The sequence below is a fragment of the Otolemur garnettii genome, unplaced genomic scaffold (assembly GCF_000181295.1).
Source record: "Otolemur garnettii isolate 467f Iridium unplaced genomic scaffold, OtoGar3 scaffold00110, whole genome shotgun sequence".
NCBI classification, from domain to species: Eukaryota; Metazoa; Chordata; class Mammalia; order Primates; family Galagidae; genus Otolemur; species Otolemur garnettii.
The window spans coordinates 1485362-1512941 of NW_003852505.1; positions in this window are offsets into that span (position 1 = coordinate 1485362).

Sequence of the window (27580 nt, forward strand, 5' to 3'; positions counted from 1 at the left end):
GTATTGAAAATAAGCATCTCCAACCAGGTACAGTGGTTCATACCGGTAATCCTAACACTCTGGGAGGCTATTTTGGGAAGTCACCTGAGCCTAGGCATTGGAGAGTCCTCTGGGCAATAGGGAGACCCCATCTCTACAAAAAATAGAAAAATTGGCTCAGCACCCATAGCTCAGTGGTTAGGGCACCAGCCACATACACCAGGGCTGGTGGGTTCAAACCCAGCCTGGACCTGCTAAACAATGACAATTACAACTACAATAACAACCAAAAACATAGCCAGGCGTTGTGGCAGGCACCTGTAGTCCCAGCTACTTGGGAGGTTAAGGCAAGATAATCACTTAACCCCAAGAGCTTTAGGTTGCTGTGAGCTGTGATGCCACAGCACTCTACTAAGGGTGACATAGTGAGACTGTCTCAAAATAAAAACAAAATAGAAAAATTGGTTGGGCGTGATGGTGCATGCCTATAGTCCCAGCTACTTGGGAGGCTAAAGCAGGATAATTGCTTGAGCCCAGGAGTTTGAGATTGTAGTGAGCTATGACGATGCCACTGTACTCTAGCTAGGGTAACAGAGTGAGACCCAGCCTTAAAAAAAAAAAAAATTAGAAGCTCATAAAAAAAACAGATTTTAAGCTCAAGATATTGCTAAAAACAATAGAAAAAAACAACAGGAAGAAAAGGAACAAAGCCAATAACAACCAAATGGTAGCTGGCACATAGAAGACAATAAATATATATTTGTTGAATATGTAAATAAAGAAAATACAGATTCAAATAATACCTAGCTAGCAGCTACTTTAAAAAAAAATAAAGCTTGATGAATAATAGGAGAATTTTCACTCTTTGGTCAGAATAACATGGAAAACGGCTTCCTATCAATTAGTGATAACTCCTGAGTATTACACCCTCACCCTGGGAAAGGCCTGTAGCTCATTTTTCTCTCTTGCAAAGAGGAAATGAAAGAGGTCAGAGAAAATTGAAAATATTTAGAAAATCATTTAGGCTCGCAGAACTTAGAGAAAGAGGCTAGAAATCACCCATCTTATTCCCTTCGATTTAGATAAGGAAAAAGGCTCACAGAATCGTGACCCAATTACCCAAGCTTTCGGATTTGGACTATGAGAACAAAGCTAGCTGTTATCTAGGAAAATACCTAAGTATTGTTTTAAAGATTTCTTAAATATTTAAACTACAAACTTAAAAGTTTTTAAAGACTTTCAAAGGCCAGAGGAAACAGAAACATAAAGATAGGAAATATCTGAAGTAGAATTTATGAAAGAGGAAAAATATTCTGAGAATAATGGGTTGCAGAAAAACAGAAATTCAGAGACAGGATTGAATACACAGTATGAGAGAGATGTTAAGGGGGCAGAGAATTACGAGTGACTTGTGGGTATATCTGCTTTGATAGCATTCTCAACACCAGATTAGCAAAGAGCTCTCACTATTGACTAGCCACTAGAACACAGAAATAGTCTTGCTCAAGTGAAACTCACATTAAAGATTATATCCATGTTGGCTCGGCGCCTGTAGCTCAGTGAGTAGGACGACGGCCACATACACTGAAGCTGGCGGGTTTGAGCCTGGCCTGGGCCTGCTGCTAAACAACAATGACAACTGCCACAAAAACAATAGCTGGACGTTGTGGCGGGAACCTGTAGTCCCAGCTACTTGGGAGGCTGAGGCAAGAGAATTGCTTAAACCCAAGAGTTTGAGGTTGCTGTGAGCTGTGACGCCACAGCATTCTACCCAGGGTGACATAGTGAGACTCTGTCTCAAAAAACAAACAAAAAAAATCCACATTGGTCACAAAGATACATTGACAAAACACAAAATGGCATATCTACAAGGCTATTCAATGCAGTGTTATTTGTAGCAGTGAAGGACTGAAAACAACCAAATGTCTATCAACAAAGGACCAGTTGAATAAACTATAATACATCCACACAATGAGTACTATATAGCTATTAAAAATAAAATAATTAAGAAGATTTCTATATACTGATTTGGTACTTCTCCAGGATCTATTTAGGGAAAAAAAACAGGGTAAAATAATGCTTGTAGCATGCCACCCTTTCAGTAACCTACTCTAAATGGAAACACACACACACTTACACACACTTGCTTATATTTTCAAAAATAAAGAAAGTCAATCAATAAGTAATAAAGATGGCTATCTATAGAGAGAGGTGACAGGGATGGCTTTGAGATGTCTTTAAATACACCTTGCTAGGAGAATGAGGGATGGGGAGAGGTGAGGAAGGGGGTCATGGTGTATGACATACCTCTTGGAGGCAGGACCCAATTACAGGAGGGACTTTATCTAACAAACACAATCAGCGTAATCTAAGCCTTTGTACCTTCAATGAATCCCAAACAATGAATAAATAAATACATCTTGTTGTAAAGTTTGACTTTCAAACAAACTTAATCAAAAGGATAAAAATCCCTAAAAACAGAAAGCAAATTGGAAAAATTGAACTTAACATTACACTGAATTGGGGACAAATTCACATAGTGAAAAGAGTTAGTTCTCCCTTCCTCCCCTCAGACAAAGTTATACTTTGTCACCCTGGGTAGAGAGTACTGGCATCATAGCTCACAGCAACCTCAAACTCTTGGGCTCAAGGGATCCTCTTACCTCAGCCTCCCAGGTAGCTGAGACTACAGGCACCCACCATAGCATCTGGCTATTTTTTAGAGACAGGGTCTCACTCTTGTTCAGGCTGGTCTCGAACTCCTGAGCTCAGGCAATCTGCCTGCCTCGGCCTCCCAAAGTGCTGGGATTACAGGAGTAATCCACTGCACCCGGCAGAAAAGAATTTTTTCAAGGTGGCTTTAAAACACAGAATTTTGAGTTTACATCCCTTATCAGACATATTCTGACACAGAACCACAAAGAAATTCTAAACTATGTTCAGTAGTTTTATTTAATTATCATATTGTATTTTTATTTTGGAAGTATTATAGGTAACTGTGTTAATGTTATCAAGAACCAAAATGTCCAAAATAAGGGAAAGGAGATACAAGTATAAATTCAAAGAATTTAAGTTAAAACTCTATAACCTTAAATTTGAATTGGAAATATCACAAATAAACTGTTATCTTTCTCTTTTTTTAACAAAAAGGTAATTGTTAGCTCTGACCACTGAAAACACCTAAAAACAATGATTACATAATAGCAGCGAGCATCCCTGTCACATAAATTGTAATCTCTGAATACCATTCCCCACTAAATAAAACCAGAGTTCCTTAGAGAAATGGCTGACTCCAGGTCTGGCACGGGGACTGGACTGAATAGGACTGGGATATCTTCTTATACCAGAGAGCAAAGAAGCTGCTAAGCAATTACCATGGTCAAGTCAAAAAGCCTCATGAACCAACTTGAAAGGTTTATCACTGGCCTAAGATGAGACAATTTTGGTATCAGAATGAAAAATCACTGTGATTTATTGAAACACATAAAATAAATAAAAATCCATGAATTCACAATGAGCTAATATAAATACGTTAGTCAGCATTGGAGTTTACTAAGACACCAAATCATTCTGAAAATTGTTAAGTAAAAGGCAAGAATCAAGCAGTTGTTCTGCCTCTCCTATAAAAACTGTACTTCATAGCTAATAAGGGAAATTTCATTTTTATAGAAGAAAAATGAATAAATGCAGCTAATAAATGCAGGGAAAAAATGACAGCATTGGAAAATGACCAATCTCCAATCCTTAATGAAATAATGGATCTAGGTAATGATCATCATTAAGTTAAAGTCTGATGTGACACTTTATAAGGCAAAGAATAGGCTGACAATAGGCTGAACTCCACTGATCAATCTTAATTTTATAAAATATTAAGACTTATAGGATTCCTGATGTAATGTGATAATAGACGAACATCACCCATGAGGGATTCTTGCCTTTAAAAAGTGAGCATAAATCTAATCAAACTTCTAGAAAATAATTTTTTTTTCTTCCAGGTACATACATACCTAGTAAGGCGATTGTGGAGTCAAATAGAGGATCTACTGCTAAGTAAAATATCATGAGAATGGAAAAGCAAGTATCCAATGTACTCAATGCTAATATGAATCCAAGATGAACAACTATACTCCCACATGAGAGAAAAACACTACTACATCCAAATGGGGGGAGGAGAGGAGGAAAAGGAGAGAGAGGAGAACAGAAGGGTCTGGTGTGCTACCATCTAACAGACACAAAGTAAGGGTATGTGGCACACCTCCTTGGTGAAGGGCTTAACTACAGCTTGAACTCTAACAAACGCAAACATTGTAACCTAATTGTAACCATATATCAAACTGAAAATGTTTTTAAAATCTCTAGAAAAAACTGCTAATCATGAAAGCTGTTTTATTTGCATTTGATTAAGCAGTAAAAGAGCAAAAATATTCCTAAGTGGAGTAATTTCACTGCCCCTAAATCCACCCCTGTAGATTCATTCTGCCCCAAGCTCTGGAGCAAATCCTGTTCATTCATTAAGGAGAAATCAAGGAGCCTATTTTCTTTTTTTAATGTTTTTATTTATTTTTATTTTTTTTTATTTTTTTTTATTTTTTTATTAAATCATAACTTTGTACATTGATGCATTTATGGGGTTCAGGGTACTGCTTCGATATACAATGTGAAATGTTTACATTGAACTAAGTAACACATCCATCACAATTATACTCATTTCTTAATGGTTTTGAAAAGGAGCCTGTTTTCAATAATTCAACTGACTATGTGTGGTCAACCTGGCTGTTAACCTTGCCATAACACCATGCCATCACCCCAGAACCAATTATTTGTTGCCTACCTTACTTAGTCCCTGTGCCTTTATTCCTATTTAATTTGCCCACTGTCTCAGTTGCTCTGAAACAGGGTTGGCTTTGCTCTTGTCAGATGAGAGCCCTGACCTTGAATGCCAACCCAGCTGCTGAGTTCCCACTCCTGGTTACTGACCACCTACTTGTACCCTTGTGTCTTGCTCAATCTCAGACTGCCTGCTTTAATTTTTTTGCCATCTTATTGGATGTTTCTTGATCTGAAATGTTGTGTCAATTTAGCCCATATTGTTAAAATTTGGATTAAATATCAGACCACATCTTGTTATTAGTAATTCAAAACACTGGGCAAGCGCAGTGGCTCATGCCTGTAATACTAGCACTCTGGGAGGCCAAGCCAGAAGGAATCCTTGAGCTCAGGAATTTGAGACCAGCTTGAGCAGGAATGAGAACCTGTCCCTACCAAAAATAGAAAAATTAGCCAGGCATTGTGGCAGATGCCTGTAGTCTCAGCTACTTGGGAGGCTGAGGCAGGAGAATCGCTTGAACCCAGGAGTTTGAGGTTGCTGTGAGCTAGGCTGATGCCATGGAACTCTGCCTAAGCTAAGAGAGTGAAACCCCATCTCAAAAAAAAAAAAAATTTCATAACATCCTGAGGCAAGATGACAATATTATTCCTCTTTTGAAATGGAACAAAAACAGCATGTGAGACACTTGTTTCTGGCTTCAGCACCTCCACAAGCATCCTCAACTATGTTCTTTAAATGAGGAAGAATAGACTCAGGTTTGAATTTTGCTGCAAGCTAGTTGGCAAATGGTCCCATTCTCTCCAAGCCTTTAATCTCTTCCCTTCCTCTTCTCTATGTCACTGTTAGGCTTTCCCAGCCATGTATTCTTTCTCTAGTCCACTCCACCTATGCTCTAACGGGAGTGATTTTCCTCTCCCTTCATTTAACAGCTTCAGAAAACATTTCACACCCCCACCGACTGCTTTGATTGACTCTATGGATATGCTCTTCTGCTATTTTTTATGCTCTTTATTGTAAAGTAAAACAGATAATGAAAACCACACAGACTTGTGGCTTAATGAATGCATATAAAGTGGTACTTCTGTAACTATTACCAGGTCAAGAAATATTAAATAGATCTGTGTCAGTCACCCCAGCAGCCCTTCCATGTGTGCTGCCCAGATTACAAGCCCACTCTGTAGCCATATATAACCATTGTCCAGACTTTCGTTGCAATTGATTCCTTGAGATATATATACATATATATAATAACCTAAATGTACATCCTCAAATGCTGTATTTCAGTCTTGCCCATTTTTAAAACTTAGGTTTAAAGTCTCTTTTAAGTTTCTTTTAGTTTCTCAGGTTGTTTGGTTTTCTTACGTTTCTTTAGGTTCTCTCTCCATTCCTCTCTTTTCCTCATAATTTATCTGTTAAGAAACAGGCTATTTGACGAGTAGAATTCCTCTGTCTGCATTTTGCTGATTGGCAACACCAATCAATTGGTATTTTACTGAACTTAATTTTGCCTTCCCTCTTCTCATCCATCTTACTAGAGCAGGTTTCCTGCTACAGGAGCTCTGTGGGCGATCTCCCTCCACACTGCAGAATGACTGATTGAAAGAAACCACTTCCCCTGTTCCTAGCTGCTGCCAGCAAGGGCCCAGCTGGCTATTGCAGGGGCTGGCTGACATCAGGAACTCACCCACATGCCTCCAGTGTCTACCTACTTCTTTCCCTCCCTCTTGATGAGAAGTACATTTTGACTCCTGAGACCTGGAAAGGTAGAGACTGAAGCATACAAAGTGTCATTGCCCCCTGGAGTTCAGGGAACTCCATTCCCTCCCATTGCTAGCCAATTTCTAGTGATGCATTTGGGGGCTTAAGCGATGTAGAAAGTTTATAAGTGGGACCTGGTTAGTTAGGATCCTTGGGATTTTATATATTTTAAAGGTATTGTGTATGTTCAAGTATATTTTATACAACTTAAAAAAGCTTAAAATCGTAAATGCAACAATATTTCAGTCACACTGTGGGTTAAACTGGGTTTTTGTCAGCCCACCTCAAACCCTATTCAAATATAGCAAGGCTCCTATGGGAAACCAAGTGCCAAATTTCAAACATATAACATACAAAATCTGGGAACAGACCCCTTTTATAAGTTCGATGCTTACCTATCTGGACAACTTTTACATTATAGATTCCAGCTTAGACAAGATGGAACCGGAAGTTATCCTCTCAAGGTCTTTTCTGAATGAGGGCTTACATTTTCTTTCCCCAAAGCATCTCCTCAAACGACTGAAAACATAATGTCTTTGTCTATATCCAAATAAAGTAAAAGAATGATTCTCTTTCTCTAATGTAAAAGGAAGACCAAGAAGATTATTGCTTCAGGCAGCTTAATGTTCAAAACCTGACCACCATAGAGAAAGTCAAAATACTCACTGACCCCCTAAAAACTCTAGAAGCATCTCTCCAGGGAAAACTGGCCCTCCCCCAAAGTCTTGTAAGTTTCCAAGCAATATATGGAATTATTTAGGAATTAAATGTGAATCAGTGGCAGCTGGGAAACTTTTAGATTTTGAAATGTGATAGTCTCCATTTGCATGCATTCATTTAATGGTCTGTTCCATTTTAAAAGGATCACATCAAAGATAGAGGCAAAATGTAATAATGACCAAAAAAAGACTGATTTCTTTCTGGAGTCCCATGATAATGACTCTTTAGTTTCTTAGATTCATTACAAATTAAGATGGGTCAAAAACACCAAACTCATTTTTAAGGCCTTTATAATAAGCCAAATGAGGATACTGAGCCAAGATGCATTCATATTCAGATTTCTAAGACACTGATTTGATAATATATGTTCCATACAATGCAGTAGTGGTTAAATCAGGGGTCTACTGAGGCTTGAGCTTCGTGTAACAGAACAGCAATTTAATGCAGCATGGCCTCTGAGTGCTATAGCAACAGTACCTGCTATCTTATTTTAATAAGACCCAGGAGATATTCCGGAGATTTCTCTTTTACTAAATTTTCATTTCAAGTTCTAGCTCTGTTTAATATTCTTATAATGTGAGAAGGGAGCAAGAGACTTCAGCAAAGCTAGGAAGATTCAAAATTTGCTATGGGAATACCAGACAGTCCAGGAGAAAACGCTAGGATGGTAATATAAATATGTTATGCTCTATCTAAATGTATTACAAAAATCTTGGTACATGAAAGACTATTCAATATACATACTTAATCATTTAAGATTTCTGATGCATAAAATGTCATTTATATATTAAAAGACAAACACTTCCTGTTGTAAATGAATTATATGTTTCATGACAAAAAGTGACACGATGTTTATTATCAAAATATAAAGAAGGCTTCAAAGCTAGAACTTTTGAATCTATTAACTATATAGAAGAGCTTTTTCTAATGAATATTATATAACCTTGCACATAAAAATTTTAAAATACACATTTATTGTAAGCACATATGTAATACTTACTGCATAAAAATTGACCCTGTAATAGGCAAGGAGCAAGTCTCGGAACATAGTAAAGAATTGATATCCTCCTGGCCACGTTAGAAAAGAATAACAAAAATAACAAAACATACTGGTATGATGGAAATTAAGAACATTTCCAAATGATTCATGGGCCAAAAAGAAATCATAATCAAAATGAACAAGACAGCAAGGACATAGCTAAAGCAGCTGTTATAAGTAAGATCCTCAGATACTTATCTGAAAAATAAAAATTTCAAAATTAGTGTCCATATTGTCCAACTCAAGAAGTTAAGAAAAGAAATATGTAACAAAGATGGCAGAAGTCAATAAAATAATTTTGTAAAAACATATAGTAAGAAGCACAGCAAAAGCAAAAGTTCATTCTCTAGATACACTAATAAACTTTAGGAAGGGATTTGGCAGAAACTTATGCCATCTCAAGTACACAGCCAATTTTGCCTTAGGACATTTCATTATATCTGTCAAGCTGTGAAAAGTAGTATAAAGCTCACTATATGAAGATTAGGGTTTTAGACCCATTCAAAACAGACGTTTCAACAATATTTATGACATTCAATAAAATAGAGGGAAAGATGAAAAGAAGGAGGATTTCACTAGAGAACTGAAAAATGTACACACACATTCTAAACATTTTAGAAGCTAAAATAAACATTCTAAAATTGAAAAAAATACATAAAATTAAAAGATATAAGGGTAGACATGAAAAGAACTACACTGCCTTTATATTCAAATCATATGATTGGATGGTCTGCATAGCTACATTGTTGGATGAAAGATTAATACGAAAATGTTCATTGCATTCCTATATTCCATGGTAACTAGAATGTATGAATTAAAAAGAAGACAAACTTTTAAAAATAACAACAAAATTGTAAGGTAGCCTGAAGTAAATAAAAACATATGTACAGAGTGTTTGGGAAGAAAATAAAACATTACCAAAAAGAAAAAAAAAAAGGTTTACAAAAAGACAACTATGTTCTTGAATAGGAAGGCTCAATGTCATATAGATGTCAATATACCTAAATTAATCCTTAAAGTCAATGCAGTTCTAATCAAAATCCCATCAAGATTCTTTGTGAGATTTTATAAACTGATTCTGAAATTCATATGAAAGAGCAAAGACCCAAGAAGAGTGAGGACATACATAAAGAAAAGCAAAACAGAAGGAATTTGCTTTACAGAATTTACTAGAGAACTAGAATAATCAACAATGGTATGGTAATAGTGCAGGCCCAGACAAATAGCGAATGCAAACAGACCCACACAAACTCAATACACAATAAAAGTGGCATTACCTATCAACGGGAAAAGGATGAAATATTCAGTAAATGGTGCCAGTCATACTTGGGAAAAAAGAAAAAACACATACAAAAATCAACCTAAATATCAAAATACTTTTTCTTTTTCTTTTTCTTTAAGCACATCTAGAATGCAGAAATAAACCTAACCATTTTTATAAGAAAAAAGACTTATATGGTAAGAATTTAACAGGACCCAAAATGTACAAAAACATATAGGAAAAGAATGATATATTAGTGTCATTGAAATCTAAAATGTATACACACTATTAGAAATAAAAATACAAACTATAGATCAGGAGAAAATATTTACTACCCACATAACAAAGGATTTATATAAAATATTTATGACAACTCCTATAAATCAACAGCAATCCAATAAAAAATAGGCAAATAATAACAGCTAACATGTATTGTATACTTTGTATCAGAGACTGTTCTAATTGTTTTATCCATATTACATTATTTAACCATTAAAGGAAAGAAATAGATATTAATAATTCACAGAAGAGGGAACTCAAAAGATTTCAAAATTTGTAAAAATACACTCAACTTCATTGATAATTATTAAAACAATAAGATTTTAAAAACAAAATGACTAAATTAAAATGACCAGATATTTCCTAGCTATTAGATTGGCAAACATTATAAAATCCATCAATACCATACCTTTTATATGAAAGCTATAACCAAATAGCCTAAGAATATGGGGAGGGGGGAGGGAGAAGGGGGGGGAATTGGGTGGAGGGAGGGGGTTTGGAGGGATCACTTCTGAGGTTTATCTTATAGGGGTACAAGTGAATCTAAGAGTAGAATGTGAACGTTTTAAAACAATAACTGAGAAAATGACATGAAGGCTGTGTTGACCAGTTTGATGGAAGTATTTCAGATTGCATGTGAAAACCCCACACTGTACCCCAGAAGTGCATTAATGTACATAGTTACCATTCAATAAAAAAAAATCCATCAATACCAATTGTTGATGAGGATGTGTAACAGTATTAACTCATGAAACACTGGTAAATTTCATATAGTTGTACAATTACAGTACTTTAAATTAGTACCCTAACTTTGAAGAGTAATTTGTCAATATCTGATAGAGCTGAAATGTACAATTCCACTCTTGTGTATTCCCCTAGAAAAACTCTTAAACAATATACAGTGTACAAGAATGTTCATTGCTTGGATGGGCCCGTGGCTCATGCCTGTAATCCTAACACTCTGGAAGGCCGAGGCAGGTGGATCACCTGAGCTCAAGAGTTCAAGACCAGCCTGAGCAAGAATGAAACTCTCTCTGTACTAAAAATAGAAAAACTAGCCGGGCACATGGCAGGCACCAATAGTCCTAGCTTCCTGGGAGGCTGAGGCAGGAGGATCTCTTAAGCTGAAGAGTTTAAGGTTGCTGTGAGTTAGGATGCCACAACATTCTACCTAGAGCAACAGAGTAACAGTCTGTCTCAAAAAAAAGGGGGGGGGAAGCTCAGCACATCAATAGCAAAAAATAATAATTAGAAGTACACTAAATGTCCATCAGCAGGAGAAAATATAAACAGTGACATATTCACACAATGGAACTGCATTTTATAGTAGTGAAATGAATGAATTAAGCTCTGCATGGATGAATTCAATAACACAGTGATGATCACACGTACAAAAACAGCAAGTTACAGAAGGTTAGATGCAGAGTGGTCCCATTAGTAAAGTTTAAAAAACATGTAAGTCAATATTGTTTGTGGATAAATTCATATATGTTAAAAGTACTAAAACATACATGAGAATGATAAACACCTAATTCAGGATCCTGGACCCCTGTTGCAAATTCCAGGGACTATAACTGACATTTTATTTTATAGAAGTGTTTTCTAGGAAGAACCATTCACACACTGGAAGGGAGAAAGGAGGATAGGATAGAGGAGATGTATCCACTGGGTTTCGAGTGTACCTATAATGTTTTATCTCTTAAAAACTAATTTCAAAAATGAGGAAAACAAGGCAAAAATGTTAGATTTAAGAGAAGGAGGTGGTGGGACTTAGGTGTTCCTGATGGTTTTGTCTCTGTTTTTTTGCATTCGTGCATATGTCATAATAAAAGATAAAGATAGATGGGTGTGGAGGGAGGCACTCATCCAGCAGCACAACTGCTGAAAACAGAGCCAAAGAAGGAGAGACAGAAGGAAAAGAGCAATAGTGAGATGGAGAGTGCTTCTCATTGAATTAATTTAAAAGTATATTTTTCCTTGATTTTTTTTTTTCAGGAACCTCATTCACTTGGTCTTCCTATGCACATTACACTTCTACAGATCTGTCCTTACCCCCCAGCACCATCCAGATGGGTCCAGCGTGGGTGTTCCCAGGGATTCCCTTTTTCTGGGCTCTTCTTTCTCTTTAGGAGTTAGACAAAAATAAGTACTTCGAGCCTCCACTCCAAGTACTGCAGGAAGTCTCTTGCTGCTTCTCACATCTGATATTTATTGTGCACTTAATTATGTGTCTGGCATTGTTTCAAACATCCTGCAACCATTATCTCATTTAATCCTCACTGCAACTTTATGAAATAGGCTCCATTTTTATCCCCACTTTCAAGATAAGGATTTGAGGCTCAAGAAGTTAGTTGACTTTTCTTTTTGTCCTGTTTTGTGCAATCAGCTTTCTCCGGTTAAACAGTTAACTTCTTTAAGGCCATATTGCTAGTAAGCAGGGCCCTCCCCCCACTTGGTCTAATTACAGAACTCTGAGATTTCAATTTTTGTTTCCACTAAGCTCTTGTTGTCAGGAACTTCTTACCTTCTGGAGGCATTGTTTTCTGTGTCTCATATAGACCTAAACACAGAATGCAGCTTTTTCCATTTATCTCCTTAAACACCACTATCAAAGGATATTACATTTAAAAAAGAGGATCACATTATTCACAATATAGTAGATGACTTAAAAGGGAATATCATGCGTCCCTGTCCACTCCCACTGCATCAATTATCTCTTTTTTCTCCTTATTTTTAAATTTTTTTTATTAAATCATAACTTTGTACATTGATGCATTTATGGGGTTCAAGGTACTGCTTTGATATACAATGTGAAATGTTTACATTGTACTAAGTAACACATCCATCACAATTATACTCATCACATCAATTATCTCATTTCCAACTTTATTCCTTATGTTTCCTAGTCATCTGTCACGCTGTACTTCAACTTTTCCTTGCCTTCCCTCCCCTTCCCTTCCCTTCCCTCCCCTTCCCTTCCCTCCCCTTCCCTTCCCTTCCATCCCCTTCCCTTCCATTCCCTTCCTTTTCATTATACTCATCTCCCCTCCTCTTCCACCCAACCCACATTTTTTAAAGCCATCCTTTAGAATAATTAGAAATTTATTTATTTATTTAATTCTGTCCTTTCAAACAGTGCCCAGGATTGGAATGAGGAGTTTACCATTCAAACTTAAATATGCAATCAGACATTTTCCTAAACAAAGAGGCGTCCCCCTGAACATGAGTGATGCCTCTTTTCTTGATGCAAAAATGTCTGTAGTTGGTTCTTATTTTAAATAGAAAGAGTTTCTTTATCTTCTCACCACACCGATGCCTGTGAGATTTAATATCCCCTTTATTTCATATGATTTGCATCACTTGATTTTATGTATCTCATTTGAAAGTCTAACATTAAACAACAGTTTCCTGTAAATAAAGCAGACTCCATAAACCGCTGAACCATCTGCCTGACTAGTGCTATGTGTCCTCCTTAAAATTCATATATGGAAGTGCTAATCCCCAGTACCTCAAAATGTGACCTTATTTGGAGATAAGGTCTTTACTGAAGTAAACAAATTAAAATGAGGTCATTGGGATGGGCCTTGGTCCAATATGACTAGTATCCTTATAAGAAGAGGAAATGTGAGTACAGACATGAACAGAGGGAAGACCATGTGAAGACACAGGGGAAGATGATCGTCTACAAGCCAAGGAGAGAGGCCTGGAACAAATCCTTCCCTCACTGCCCTTGGAACCAACCCTGCCAAGTCTTGATTTCTGACTTCTAGACACCACAACTATGAGACAGTAACTTTCTGCTCTTTAAACCACCCAGTTTGTAGTACTTTGATACAGCAGCCTTAACTTAATATAACTACAGAGAACAAATTCTTCAGCTTAGAATTCAGGGACCTCCAAAATGTGGTTCCAACCTTCCTCTCCAGTCTTGTCTTACCTTATATATCTTCAATCACCCAAAGCATCAAACTGTATCACTTGCTATTTCTGGGCTTGGCTCTACCCCCTTCCACAAGCATGCTATTGTTCAGGCTCAGCCATCTTGCTTGGAATGATCTCTGCCCCTGGCAATCTACTTGTCCTTTAAGGTCCATCACAAATGCCACCTGCTTTAACTACTGTCTTGAGTCATCCACCAAGAGAGTACCTAAGGTCAAACAGACAGATCTGGGTTTGAATCTAGCTCCACTATTTACTAGTTGTGTGGCCTTGACCAAGATGCCAAACTACTCAGTGTTATATATATGGGCATGAGAAAAGTTGCTCATGTGATAAGGAAAGCATTGTGAAAACTGAGCAAGTTGATGCATGTAAGATACTTAGCACAGTGCTTGGCACAGAGAAAACGCTCTGGAAATGCAAGATTTCATTATTTTTTTTTTATCTGAATCCCAGATTTTATGCAAAGTCTCCTTATGCTTTACTACATCTGTCTTGCCTTGTTAGTGGGATTAATCAGTTAAATCATTACTGATTTAGGGCAATCATACATAATCTCCTGCCAAATCAAAAGAGAGCTATCAATCTGTCAGTCCTTTCTGTATCCAGGCCAGGTAAGGTTTCCACTCTTGAGTCAAATTGAGCCTCAGGCTCCACACCTGGTGATGCCCTTCCATCAGCTCCTGAGTGTCAACTCTACAACCCTACTCTCTGCTTCCCCACCCCAAGAGACCCACAGGCTTTGCTTTATTGGAGGCTAACCAGCAGGTCTTCATACCAAAGTTGTCTTTAATAAATTTTGCAGCAGGTGGCCAATTAGCTCAGTTGGTTAGAGCATGGTGCTAATAAATTTTGTATCATACTCCTTATTCAGTTAAGAACTTTAACACTAGACAAACTTGGGCTTTATTCCCAAGGCCAAAATTGTAAGCTATGTGACTGACCTTGGGTAAAGGAATCGCTTTCCTTACATGTAAAATTAAGATAATAATTGTAGTCCTTACTGGGTTCCTGTGAGGACTAAAGGAGGCAATCTGGAGAAAGAGTGTCTGGCATTACTGAGCATTAAATAAAAGCTGCTATTGTCACTGCATATCTTATCATTCTTAGTAGATTATAAAGTCCTTGAGGACAGAAAATATGTGCATATAGCAGAGTTTGTAAAAGTTTGTTGAATTAAATTATGAATTTTGATATACACAAACTTCAAGCGTTTGTATCCACAACATTTATTTTGGAAAAAACTTGCATGTACATGAAGTTAGATCAGAGTGCATTGCATAGAGAAGATCAAGTTTAAGTTATAATACTATGGATCTAACAAAGTGGGTTAGAATTTTTCATGTTGTTTTCACTATTCATGAAGAAGACCAATGAAAGGAATTGAATAAACAATTCATTGCATTTGTTTTATTTGAGCTGCATTTTCACAGGTAGGAGAAAATATGACCACTTGAAATTTTAATAGTCTTTTTTCAAGTGATGATGGCCATATCTGGTAACATGAATTAGCATCCATTCTTTACATCCCCTTTTCAATATATGGCAATTTTTTCTTTTTAAGTTGGATGGAACTGGACCTTTATTGATATTTGGCATTGTCAAAGAACCTTTCTCCTCACTGGGATTTAAAAGCAGAAACAAAACAAAACAAAACTTTTATGATATAATTGTACAAATTCAGGGAGACCCTGAGCCAGGACAGTTGATCTGGAGTGTGGGGGACTACAGGCTACAGTATACCAAAGGGGTCCATGTGGAAATCCAAACCTTAAGATATTTTTTACAAACTTTGTTGAATAGAAACTGGGGAAAAAGAAAAGCAACAACAAAAAAAAAAAACATAAATAGCAAGTAGTTTCTTTCTAGCAACTGGTAAAGTTGCCAGTGTTTTTTAAAAGGAGACTCTTCCTTTGTTCTGGGGGAAAAAAAAACACCAAAATGGACCCTTTATGCAGATATCAAACAAAGACTCCCTTCTGAAATGAATATGGGAATTAAACTTCCTCCTTTAGGGTGATAATGTTAAAAGTATCATCTTTGGAAGCAGAGCTGTATCTCTGTAGACTAAGATACTTTGAGAAATATATCTCTGGTAGAAGAGTGGTGGCATACTGTCTGTTCCCCTCCTAGTTCACTGGACTAATTTCAGGCCTTGTGGTTAAAGAAGTAGGTCAGAAGTAAATTGCAACTCTTTCCAGAAGAGATTTTATGAGATTCTACACATAAAATAAGCTATTTGGGGGCCCATGGCCTTTTTATTCATCCTTTCATTCATTCATTCATTCATTCAATAGATACTTCTCTAAACCTACTTTGCACTAGGCAGTGTGCTAAATGCTAGAGATAGAGTAGTGGACCAAATATTCTAGATGTCCCCCTTAACATCCCTTACATTCTAGGGGTATATTAGTTATTTATTACTGAATAACAAATTACCCCAAAACTTAGTGTCTTAAGCAACAAAAATTTATTATCTCACAGTTTCTGTGGATCAGGAATATGGTTGTGACTTAACTGGATGGGTCTGGATTAGGTCTCTCAGCCTCCTGAGTTGTTGGGACTACAGGCACCAGCCATGATGACTGACTAGTTTTTCTATTTTTAGTAAAGATGAGGTCTCCCTCTTGTTCAGGCTGGTCTGGAACTACTGAGCTCAAGCAATTCACCTGCCTCAACTTCCCAGAGTGCTAGGATTACAAGCGTGAGCCACCATGCCTGGCCATGTCTGTTTATCTTTAACATAGTTATATAAACCTGAAAAAAGAGATGAAGTATATACACAATTATTATTTTTTTGAGACACACTCAATTATTAACAGTGGTTATGTAATGGAGGATAATAAGCAACCAACCAAAAATTGTGAAATTGCATATGTGTTTAAATAGACACAAGAGATCAATGAGGGGATGCTAACTATCATAATGGTGATGATGACATTTCATGTGACTTTTGTCATTCCTTATATTTTCCTCTATTTTATTTTTTATTTCCAACAACAAATTTGTTAGTTACCTAATCAGAAAAAATAATCTATGTTTTAATAAATAAAGGGGTTGGGAAGAAGAAAATATTATTTGCTTTTGAACAGCTGTACACAGATGGATTTGAATACAAGTATAAACAGAAATTATGACTTGAAAGCTACTGCAACAGTGTAAATGTACTATGGTAATAATCTGGGCTAGGACAATGGCTAATAAAACATAAAGGAAGTGATATAGTTAAGAATTTTTAAAATTATTTTTTATTTCAGATTAATGTGAGGGTACAACCAATTAGGTTATGATGTTTGCATTTCTTAGGTAGGGTCCTTGCTGTAGTTGTGTCCCACCCCCAGGAGGTGTGCCATATAACCTTAAATTGTGCCCATTAAGTGGGAGCCCACCAATCCCCCTCACTCCTCCCCTTTTTCTTCCTCCTACCTCCCCCTCCCCCATCTTGAATTGAATTGAATTTTTCTCTTGTGTGAGGGTGTATTAGATCACCTATTGGCTTCATATTAGTATTGAGTACATTGGATATTTGCTTTTCCATTCTTGTGATACTTTCCTAAAAAGAATGTGTTTCAACTCTATCCACATAAACACAAAAGATGCAAAGTCTCCATCTTTTTATGGCTGAATAGTATTCCATGGTGTGTGTGTGTGTATATATATATCACAGTTTGTTAATCCATTCTTGGGTTGATCAATTAGATTTAGGTTGTTTCCACATCTTAGCAATTGTAAATTGAGCTTCAATATACAATCTAATACAAATGTCCTTATGACAAAAGGCTTTTTTCCTTCTAGGTAGATGCCTGGTAATGGGATTATGGGATGGATCAAATGAAAGGTCCATTTTGAGTTCTTTGAGGAGTTCCCGTACTTCTTTTTATAGTGGTTGCATTAGTTTGGTAGACCAATAGTATAAAAGTGTTCCCTTCTCTCTACATTCACACCAGCATCTGCAGCTTTGGGGTTTTGCGATGTGGGCTATTTACTTGGGTTAGGTGATATCTCAGAATGGTTTTGATTTGCATTTCTCTGATAATTAGAGACAATGAGCATTTTTTCATGTTTGTTAGCCATTCATCTGTCTTCTTCACAGAAGGTTCCATTTCTGTCTCTTGCCCAGTAATAGATGGGATTATTTACTCTTTTTTTGTTGATTGAGTTCTCTGTAGATTCTAGTTATCAACCCTTTGTCAGATTCATAACATACAAAATATCTTTTCCCATTCTGATGGTTATAGATTTGCTCTCATTGTTGTGTCCTTAGCTGTACAAAAGCTTTGCAGCTTAATTAAGTCCCATTTGTTTGTTTCTGTTGTTGCAATAGCCACTAAAGTCTTCATGAAATCTTGCCCCAGACTGACATCCTCAAGAGTTTTTCCCACACTTTCTTCTAGGATTTTTATCATTTAATGTCTTAGATTCAAATCTCTTATGCATCGAGTTAATTTTTGTAAATGGTGAAAGGTGCAGGTCCAGTTTCAGTTTTCACATATTATTATCCAGTTCTCCCGGCACCATTTATTGAATAGGGATTATTTTTCCCCATGTACGCTTTTGTTTGGTTTATCAAAGATCAGATGGCTGTAAGAGACAGGTTTCATCTCTTGGTTTTCTATTCTGTTCCATGTTTCTATTTTTGTGCCAATACCATGCTGTTTGGATCAGGATCACTGTCAACTCAACTTGTAATATAAACGGAAGTCTGGTAGAGCAGTGGTTCTCAACCTGTGGGTCATGACCCCTTTGTAACAATGAAAATACATCCTGTATATCAGATATTTACATTATAATTCATAACAGTAGCAAAATTATAGTTATGAAGTAGCAATGAAAATAATTTTGCAGTTGGGGGTGACCACAACATGAGGAACAGTATTAAAGGGTCATTGCATTAGGAAGGTTGAGAACCACTGTGGTAGAATGATGCCTCCAGCTTTGTTTTCATTACTAAAAGAATTTCCTTGGCTGTATGGGGTTTTTTCTGATTCCATACAAAATGAAGAACTATTTTTTACAGTTTTTCAAAGTAAGTTATTAGTATTTTAATGAGGATTGTATTAAGTTATGAATTATTTTAGGCCAGATGCAGTGGCTCACGCCTGTAATCCTAGCACTCTTGGAGGCTGGAGTTCATTGCTTGAGCTCAGGAGTTAGAGACCAGCTTAAACAAAAGCAATACCCTGTCTCTACTAAATATAGGAAAAACTAGGTGGGTGTGGTGGCAGGTGCCTATAGTCCCAGCTAATTGGGAGGCTGAGGCAAGGGGATCACTTGAGCCCAACAGTTTGAGGTTGCTTTGAGCTATGACACCATGGCACTCTACCCATGGCAACAGAGTGATACTCTGTCTCAAAAAAAAATTATTATTTTAGAGAAGGAACTGGGAAAGATTGGCAATTTGGGAGTGCATGTGTGTGCACAGACACACATGCACACACACACACTCCAAATCATTAAATGAGAAGCATTCAGGAGCATTCCTCAGTTGTGTAGGTCAACAGTACTATTACCTATGGCACTGAGGTTTCTGTCACATAATATTTGGTGTGTTTCCATCAGCAAAACTGGCAATGTTACAACATTTTTCTTTTCACTAAGAACTTTATCAGTCTTTAGCCAAAAATATTTCCTTTGCTTCAAGGAGAAAAGGGGGGAGTTTTGTTTGTTCAGACGGCTAGGGAGCTACCATAGCAGACTTTGCTGTGGGGTCATTTTTATCAGTTAAACCAGTATACAAATTCTATTAATGAACTAGTCATGTATGCATATATATATATATATATATATAAACATATATGGGTTTAAAGATGTAGACATAGTCATGACCCACATAACAGCGATTCAGTCAACGACAGGCTGCATATGCTCATATGACAATGGATTCACAAGTTTATAATGGAGCTAAAAAGTTCCTATCACCTAGTGATATCACAGCCATGCTAATATCATAGCATGCATTACCTTTTCCATATTTATATTTGTTCTGATACACAACACTTAGCATTGTATTATAATTGCCTACAGTATTCAGTGCAGCAACATATGTTGTACAGGTTTTTAATCTAGGAGCAATAGGCTATACCATATGGCCTAGGTGTACAGTAGACTCTATCATCTAGGTTTGTGTAAGTACACCCTATAATGTCCACACAAGAAGATTACCTAAAGATGCATTTCTCAGAATATATCCCAATGTTAAATGGCACATGTGTTTTTCTATCATCTTATCTACCCGTATACCAATTTTTAGCTAAAAAAATATGTATTTAAAAGTGAGGTTTATACTTTGGGGAAAAAGGAGGGCTTTATTTCTCATAAAGGGCAGCAACCTGCTGGGTGGCCATACCAACAGGTTGGAAAGCAGAGCCCCACTCAGACGCCAGGCACATGTGCTTCAAAGAAGAGACAAAAGAATATAGGAATTTATACTGAATGGGGTGTGAAATATACCTATTAAGCAAGCTATAGGAGGAATCATGGATATTTATGAAGGGAAATCAGCCACAAGTAATTGTGCTTTATATCTCTCCCATCCCAGCGTGGCTGGAAACTCAATTTTTTTTTTTTTTCAGACAGAGCCTCAAGCTGTCCCCCTGGTAGAGTGCTGTGACATTTCAGCTCACAGCAACCTCCAACTCCTGGGCTCAAGCGAGTCTCCTGCCTCCGCCTCCCAAGTAGCTGGGACCACAGGCACCCGCCACAACGCCCGGCTATTTTTTGGTTGCAGCCGTCATTGTTGTTTGGCGGGTCCGGGCTGGGGATTCAAACCCGCCACCTTAGGTGTACGTGGCTGGCGCCTTAGCCGGTTGAGCTATAGGCACCGAGCCTGGAAACTCAATTTTAAGGAGTGTCTGGGATCCCCTTGGTCAAGAGGGGTCCCTTTGGTTAGTAAAGGGCTTAAGATGTTATTTTTAGTTTACACTATCTATTCAAACCATCTTTTGTTCAGGGAAGGATTTGAGGTGATGCTTAAACACATAACATTTTGTACCTTCAAGAGAATCACTTCTTGAAAAATAAGTCCTTTCAGCCTTACTTTCAGGCTGTGTCTCTCTGTAAGGACCAGGAAATAGCATCATCAATCTGGTGACTTTGGCTAACTAAAAAGCCGAAGTAAACCTTCTGAGAATTGTTCCAATGTATCACTGTACAAATGATTTTGACTATGGTCAAACAGCCTAAATCCTTGTGCTGCAACCAATTCAGTCAATAAATGCTTGCCGAACTGAATGTTATAGTTAATGTAAGCAGGCACTGAACAACGGTTATTTCAAAAGTGGGTCAAAAAAAAAAAAAAAGAAAGAAAGGATAATCATCCCTAAAGTTCTCCAAAGTCAGGCAGTCATGGTCGTAGCTGAAGTGAGAGACCCTACTAATCCAAACCCTGTCAAACCCCAGCAAGGTTTTGTTTCTGCCTAGAATTCCCTTCCACATCCCCACTGCCCCCCCTTCTTCCCCATGAAGGCAGCTTGATATAGTGGAACTGGAGAGGCCTGGGTTCAAAGCCTAACTCTAACATTGACTAGCTGTGCGACCTTAGATGTGTCACTTAGTATCTCTGAGGCTCATTTTCCTCATCTGCAAAATGAAAATAATACCTGGATCACAAGGTTTCACTAAGGGTTTAAGTGCAACACTCCTGGCTCTGATTAATGTTAATTCATTCTCTTCCCCTTTCTCTGCCTTGAAAAATCCTACTTATTCTTCAAGGACCACTAAAAATGTCATTTACTTTGTGACATCTTCCTTCAACTTCTCTACAGAGAAAATTAATCATACTCTCTGCACATTCATAGTACCCTGATAAGATCCTTATTAGACTACTTACCACATTAAATGGTTTTCCTATTGGTATCAACATAGTTCATTTCCACCCAGGCTGGAGCACGATGGCTTTACTTTCAGACCATTTCCCTCTGCCTGTAAGGATCAGGAAATAGCATCATCAATCTGGTGACTTTGGCTAACTAAAGATCACAGCTCACTGTAACTTCAAACTGTTGGACTCAAGTGATCCTCCTTCCTGTCCTCCCAAGGAGCTAGGACTACAGGCCCATGCACCACCTTGCCAAGCTAATTTTTTTTTATATTTTGTAGAGACAGGGTCTTTCTATGTTGCCCAAGCTGGTCTCAAACTCCCATTTTCAAGTGATTTACCTCAGCGTCTCAAAGTCCTGATATTATAAGCATGAGCCACTGTGCGTGCCCTTATATACCACAGTATCTTGTAACTGTGCTTGCATATACAGATGCTCGAAAAAATGTGCAAACGGATGCTCAGCTGTAAACAAAGAAATGATACTACTTCAATATTTCAATGAAGTCTGATGGCATAATCTAGTTAAGTGTCATACTTTGAGGTTTTAGTTTGCTTTTGCATCATTTATCCATAGAGTTCTGTAAGAACTCTACATAGACCTGTTGGCAAGGGAAGAAATAGTGTATATATTTAATTTAGATTTTCAAAAGGACTTTGACAACTAGGCATCATTCCAAGGAAAACTTTCTGGGCAGGCAGAGACCTGCCTCTGCAGCCTCCATCTTCACATGCTGAAATTCTATCTTCTCCCATGCTATCTTTGGTATCGCTTCCTCCAGGAAGTCTTTCCTGATTCTCCTGACCTCATAGGGCTCCACAATCATTCAGGTGGTAAGGGCATTTTGCCTGTCCTCTCTTGTGGAACATAAAATAACTTACTCTTCATAAGTACAGCTCCTTGAAATACGTACTTAATCTCCCTACTAGGCAAAGAGCAAGAGGCAGGAACTGGATTTTACCTTTGGTATCCCTCAAGTGTCTAGTACAAGGCCGTAAACAAAGTAGATACATAGGCTTGGCACCTATAGCTCAAAGGCTAGGGCGCCAGCAAGATATGCTAGGATGATGGGTTTGAACCCTGCCTGGGCCTGTCAAACAACAATGACAACTACAACAAAAAAAATAGCCAGGCATTCTGGCAGGCACCTGTAGTCCCAGCTAGCTGGGGGGCTGGGGCAAGAGAATTGCTTAAGCCCAAGAGTTTAAGGTTGCTGTGAGCTGTGATGCCACAGCACTCTACTGAGGGTGACATAGTGAGACTCTGTCTCCAAAATAAGTAGATATATAATAAACAATAAATGGATTTGAATATACAAACAAGTGCCCTGCTGAGTGGAAGAAGTTATGTGCAAAAGCCCTGCTATCACAGTCGAAGGTAACTCTCCCTGGAACATAGACAGCCCAGAAGGGGAAGAGGGAGGAAAGGTGACCAGCTTTTATTGAGTATGCTCTTTAAGCAGTTTCTTATACAGAAGGAAAAATTGATTCAAGTGCCTACTATGTGCTGGGCTCTGTACTATGCATTTTGTCTCCTCTGGTCCTCTAACAACCCTGCAGGGCCTTCTATTATTTCAGATCCACTACAAAGAAAAAGGCACAGTTCCTGACCACAGAGGCTCACAAGATGAGTAGGAAAGACATTCACATAAACAAACAGTAACAATACAAAGAAATAAGAAATATTTTATAAAAGACTTTTGAAGGAAAGTTTCATACTTAATGTTTTTTTAAAGCCTAGTATATTTGTTATCAGGATAACATTTAAAAGTGTAGTCTTTGTGTGGCGGGTGCCTGTGGTCCCAGCTACTTGGGAGGCTGAGACAGGAGACTCGCTTGAGCCCAGGAGTTGGAGGTTGCTGTGAGCAGTGAAGCCATGGTACTCTACCCAGGGGCTCAGCTTGAGGCTGTCTCAAAAAAAAAAAAAAAGTGTAGTCTTTGTAAAATCTGATTGTCTTCCATTTCCTTTACTGTCAGCTGTTGACCTAGTCGCCTCATAATGATAATAAAGACCATCCCATATGGTTTTTGAAGCCAGGGCTGCCTCAAGTCCCCTTTAAAGTCAGGGCTAAAATAACCTGTGGATCACAGGGTGGCTTATTTCAAAGCCCATCCTGGCCAAGCAGGCAAAGTAAGAGTGTGAGGGCTGAGTATGAATGCATATTCCTACATGGCATGAGGGTGGGTATGTGGTGGGTTGGAGAACAAGCATGAGAAACCACCCAGCTCCTGCTGACACATGTAAACTAATATGGTCCCAGTGCTGCCAGGGCATCTGGATTTTCAAGAGAAACCAAAACTTTTGAGTTTTTTAAATGTAAAAATCTCCCCATTTTGCATTGTTGACTCAAAATGTTTGGATGTTGCATAAGCCAAATAAAATACAAATACTAGTTTGTGCTCTTAATATAAGGAAAATGCTACCAAAAAGTACTCTATCATGGACTTGGCCTCAATGTACTGCACCTTGCTAAAGCTTCCTGGGCTCTGCACTGCCCTCATCACTTCTTGCTATCCATATCCTTAGCCCTGGCACCAGTGGCTTTCTTTGAGACAAATCCAGGGCATTTTCTCAGTCCTTACAGGGTCTTGACCTCTCCAGCACCTAGCCAATGAGACTTCATTTTCTACTTGGAACAAATCAGCAAGAACAAGCTTTCATATACATCTCTACTGCTTTTAATCTAACTGTTATACAATTTCCTGGGTGAAAACTATGAATTTCTGTCACATTTCCTGACCAAACAGGTACATGGTCAGCATGACCAAGTTTGAATCTCCATCTTCACTACTACTTCCTTATATCCAATTACCTTTCCATGACCTAGAGGGAAACTGAGTTTCTACCACATCTCCTAACTATGCATGATGTGTTGTGCTTGAGTATCTTGAATCGTTTTACTCATAAAAACACAAACCTGACCATGTGATCATGTCAATTCCCTACTTACAGCTCTTCACGGATTTCCCATTCTCCTCCAGCATGATGCCCAAGGCCCTCCATGATCCAGCCCCTGTCTCATCTCCCATCCATCCAGCCCTCAATCCCTACTCCTGAGTCAACCATGCTATTGCAGTTCCCTGTAGATGCTACACTCTCAAATGTCCCAATGCCTTGACACGATCTGCTTCCTCTGCCTGGAAAATCCTTCTCTCAGCCCCCTTCTCCAAGGAAACATCAACTACTCCTTCAACCCTCATCTCAGATAGCAGCCATCCTAGAACCAGCCCCATCAACACCTACAATTATGTTGGGCTCTCCTATCAGCCTCTGTGGGGATTATCAGGGTGTTTATCTCACTCCTATAATTATCTAGCCCTCCACTAAACTGTAAGTCCCTAAAGGATAGGAACTTTAATAACAATCTCTGTATTCCCAATCTCCAGAATAGAGTTCATGGCACACAGCCAAGACAATAGGTATTTACTGAATGGCTGTGAATTTAGTGTGCTGATGAATGAGTGTCTTAATAACAAAAAAAAAAAAAATCCAAGTGCATCCTGGCATAGGACAAAAACAATATGAGACATAAGGAAGAGGATCTGTAGGACTTAGACAAGGACAAAAGGATAGAAATCCAGAATAAAAACAATAACTTCTTAATCAAAACAGCTCAGGGTTTTCCCCAATTCCTTAGTGAAGATGAAATTGGAAGTCAACATTAGAACCTGATGATATAGGGTAATAGTTTGTTATATATAATTATTCTTTGATTTTAATTACACTATGATTGTATAATACAAACCTATGTTGATTCATTTTTTAGCTAAATCTTTTTGTTGTATTCAAGTGTGGTTAGCTGGACTAAGTGGACACCACCCGGCAAATGACATTAAGATTTCAGTACCAAGAGTGGGAAGAGTAGCGAAGGAACAGATTTTTTTTTTCCCAAATGGGGCCTTGCCATGGCTTATATTCCTGCTTTGGGGTGCTAACAAGACCGTGTTCACAGCTACTAGCACATTTGCTCTTCGTAGATGCCCTGAGTGCTAAGCCAAGAAGATATGATTAGCCCCATTCACAAATGAGAAAACAAATACTATGAGATTAAATGACTTGATTTTTGTTCCTCCTGCCTAGGGCCCCCATGCATAACAGCAGCAGCTTCAGCAATATTCCTGCACCTGCTTTACCCCAGTCCGTCCCATGGTAATTCCCACATTTTGGAGCTAAGAGGCTTCAATAATCATCTGGCTCAAGTCCCTATACTTCACAGAGAACTCATGTTTCCAGCACTTCCACCAACCCGAGGGAGGAAAGGCAAAAGGGATTGGCTAGAAACCAGCTCCTTATATCCCTCAGTTTCCCCAGCAGGAGCCTAGGGGATATCACATACTCTTGCCAGTGGCCGAGGTTTTCCTCTGCAGTTGTTGGTAGCCATCTGCTTCATTTGTGGCCTTAAGTCATCTCTGCTCCTGTGACCACTAGCCTCAACGTATTCAAATAACAGAAACAGGGGACCAGACAGTGATGTGACATGCCCTTTGACTCCAAGGAAGGGACAAGAAGATCCTGGACTTGAAATCAGTTTTTCTGACTGCCAATGCAGAGCTCTATTTACCATGCCATGCTATCTTCCAAAGACAACAGAAGCTGGGGGCACAGAGGACAGTATCAGATCACATTAAGAGCTTTGCTGCTGCTGCTGCTGCTGCTGCTGCTGCTTTGAATATCAAATATTACAGCCATCCTTTGTCAGAGCTCAGAAATAGAATCTCAACATCCTTTGAGCACAGAGAAATTTTTAAATCAAAAGGACTATACAGAAAGAAAATTAAAAATGCACCCAATGAAGAAAACTAGAGGCAATGTGCTGATGTCAAAATAGGGCATTAGATGAACCACAAAAACTTGTCAGCAAAACCACTTCTTTTCATTCTGGCTCCTATAGCCACCTGTAAGAGAAGCAATGCACAGGCTGTTCCCTTAGAGAACGTGGGTGAGCAGTCAGCCTGGCTCCCAGAAAGGGCAGGCCAAAAAGTCACAAGCTATTAACTGGAAGGTAACCGAGGACTACAAGCTATAAGCAGGAAATAATAGAGCCCTTAATCAATCTGCAGAGATTAACTGTGTGCTCATTCATTTCCCTTTGCTATAGTCCAGTAAGCATGGTAAAGTGTCTTAAAGTAGATCAAGACAGTGGCTCCTGGCCCACAATACTGCAGAGTCCAGGCCAATGGGCCGTGTTTCAGGGAGAGAAGGTAGTGCTTAAACACACCAAGATTGTGTGTGTCTGTGTATGTGTGTGTACACACAATAATCTACAGGCATTATATCTGTAATGTATCTATTAAATAGCTCTGTAGAGCCTAGCTCACAGGAGCCACTAAATAAAGTTGATACAATATTAATAATAAACAATAATCATTGAAGGTGTTTATGTATTATCTCTGCCAATAACCTTGTGAAATATGCACAATAATTGTACCCGTTTTACTGCTTGCACAGAAACATAAAGTGATTTGCCCAAGGTCACATAGCTTGTAAGTATTTGAGCTGGAAATTTGCCAGCTGGCTCTAAAGCTGAAGCTCTAAACCACTATGCCATAAGGTCGCCCCATCTCTGGGTTTTATTCCTGGTTAAATACGCTCTTCTCTGTTCTCAGAAGACACTGAGACACAAAGAGAGTTTGCTCTTAATTTTTTTTTAAATAATATAGCTTCCCTTTCTCGAGCATGTACCGATTATGTGCCAGGCACTGTTCTAGGTACTGCATTATTATATCTAACTCTTACAACAATCCAACGACGTATGTACTATTATTGTTCTGAAGTTACAAATGAGGATACCCAGGCCCAGTGTGGTAGAGTCACTAGCTGTTCAGAGTCACACATATAAAAAATAGTAGACCTGCCTGAAAGGAATGTGAAAGCTTTCATAATGAGTCTCCTTTTTTACAGCCACACTTGGTACAATCAGCCAGTAGTGTGCTGATAAATGTTTAACAACTGGATCTCCT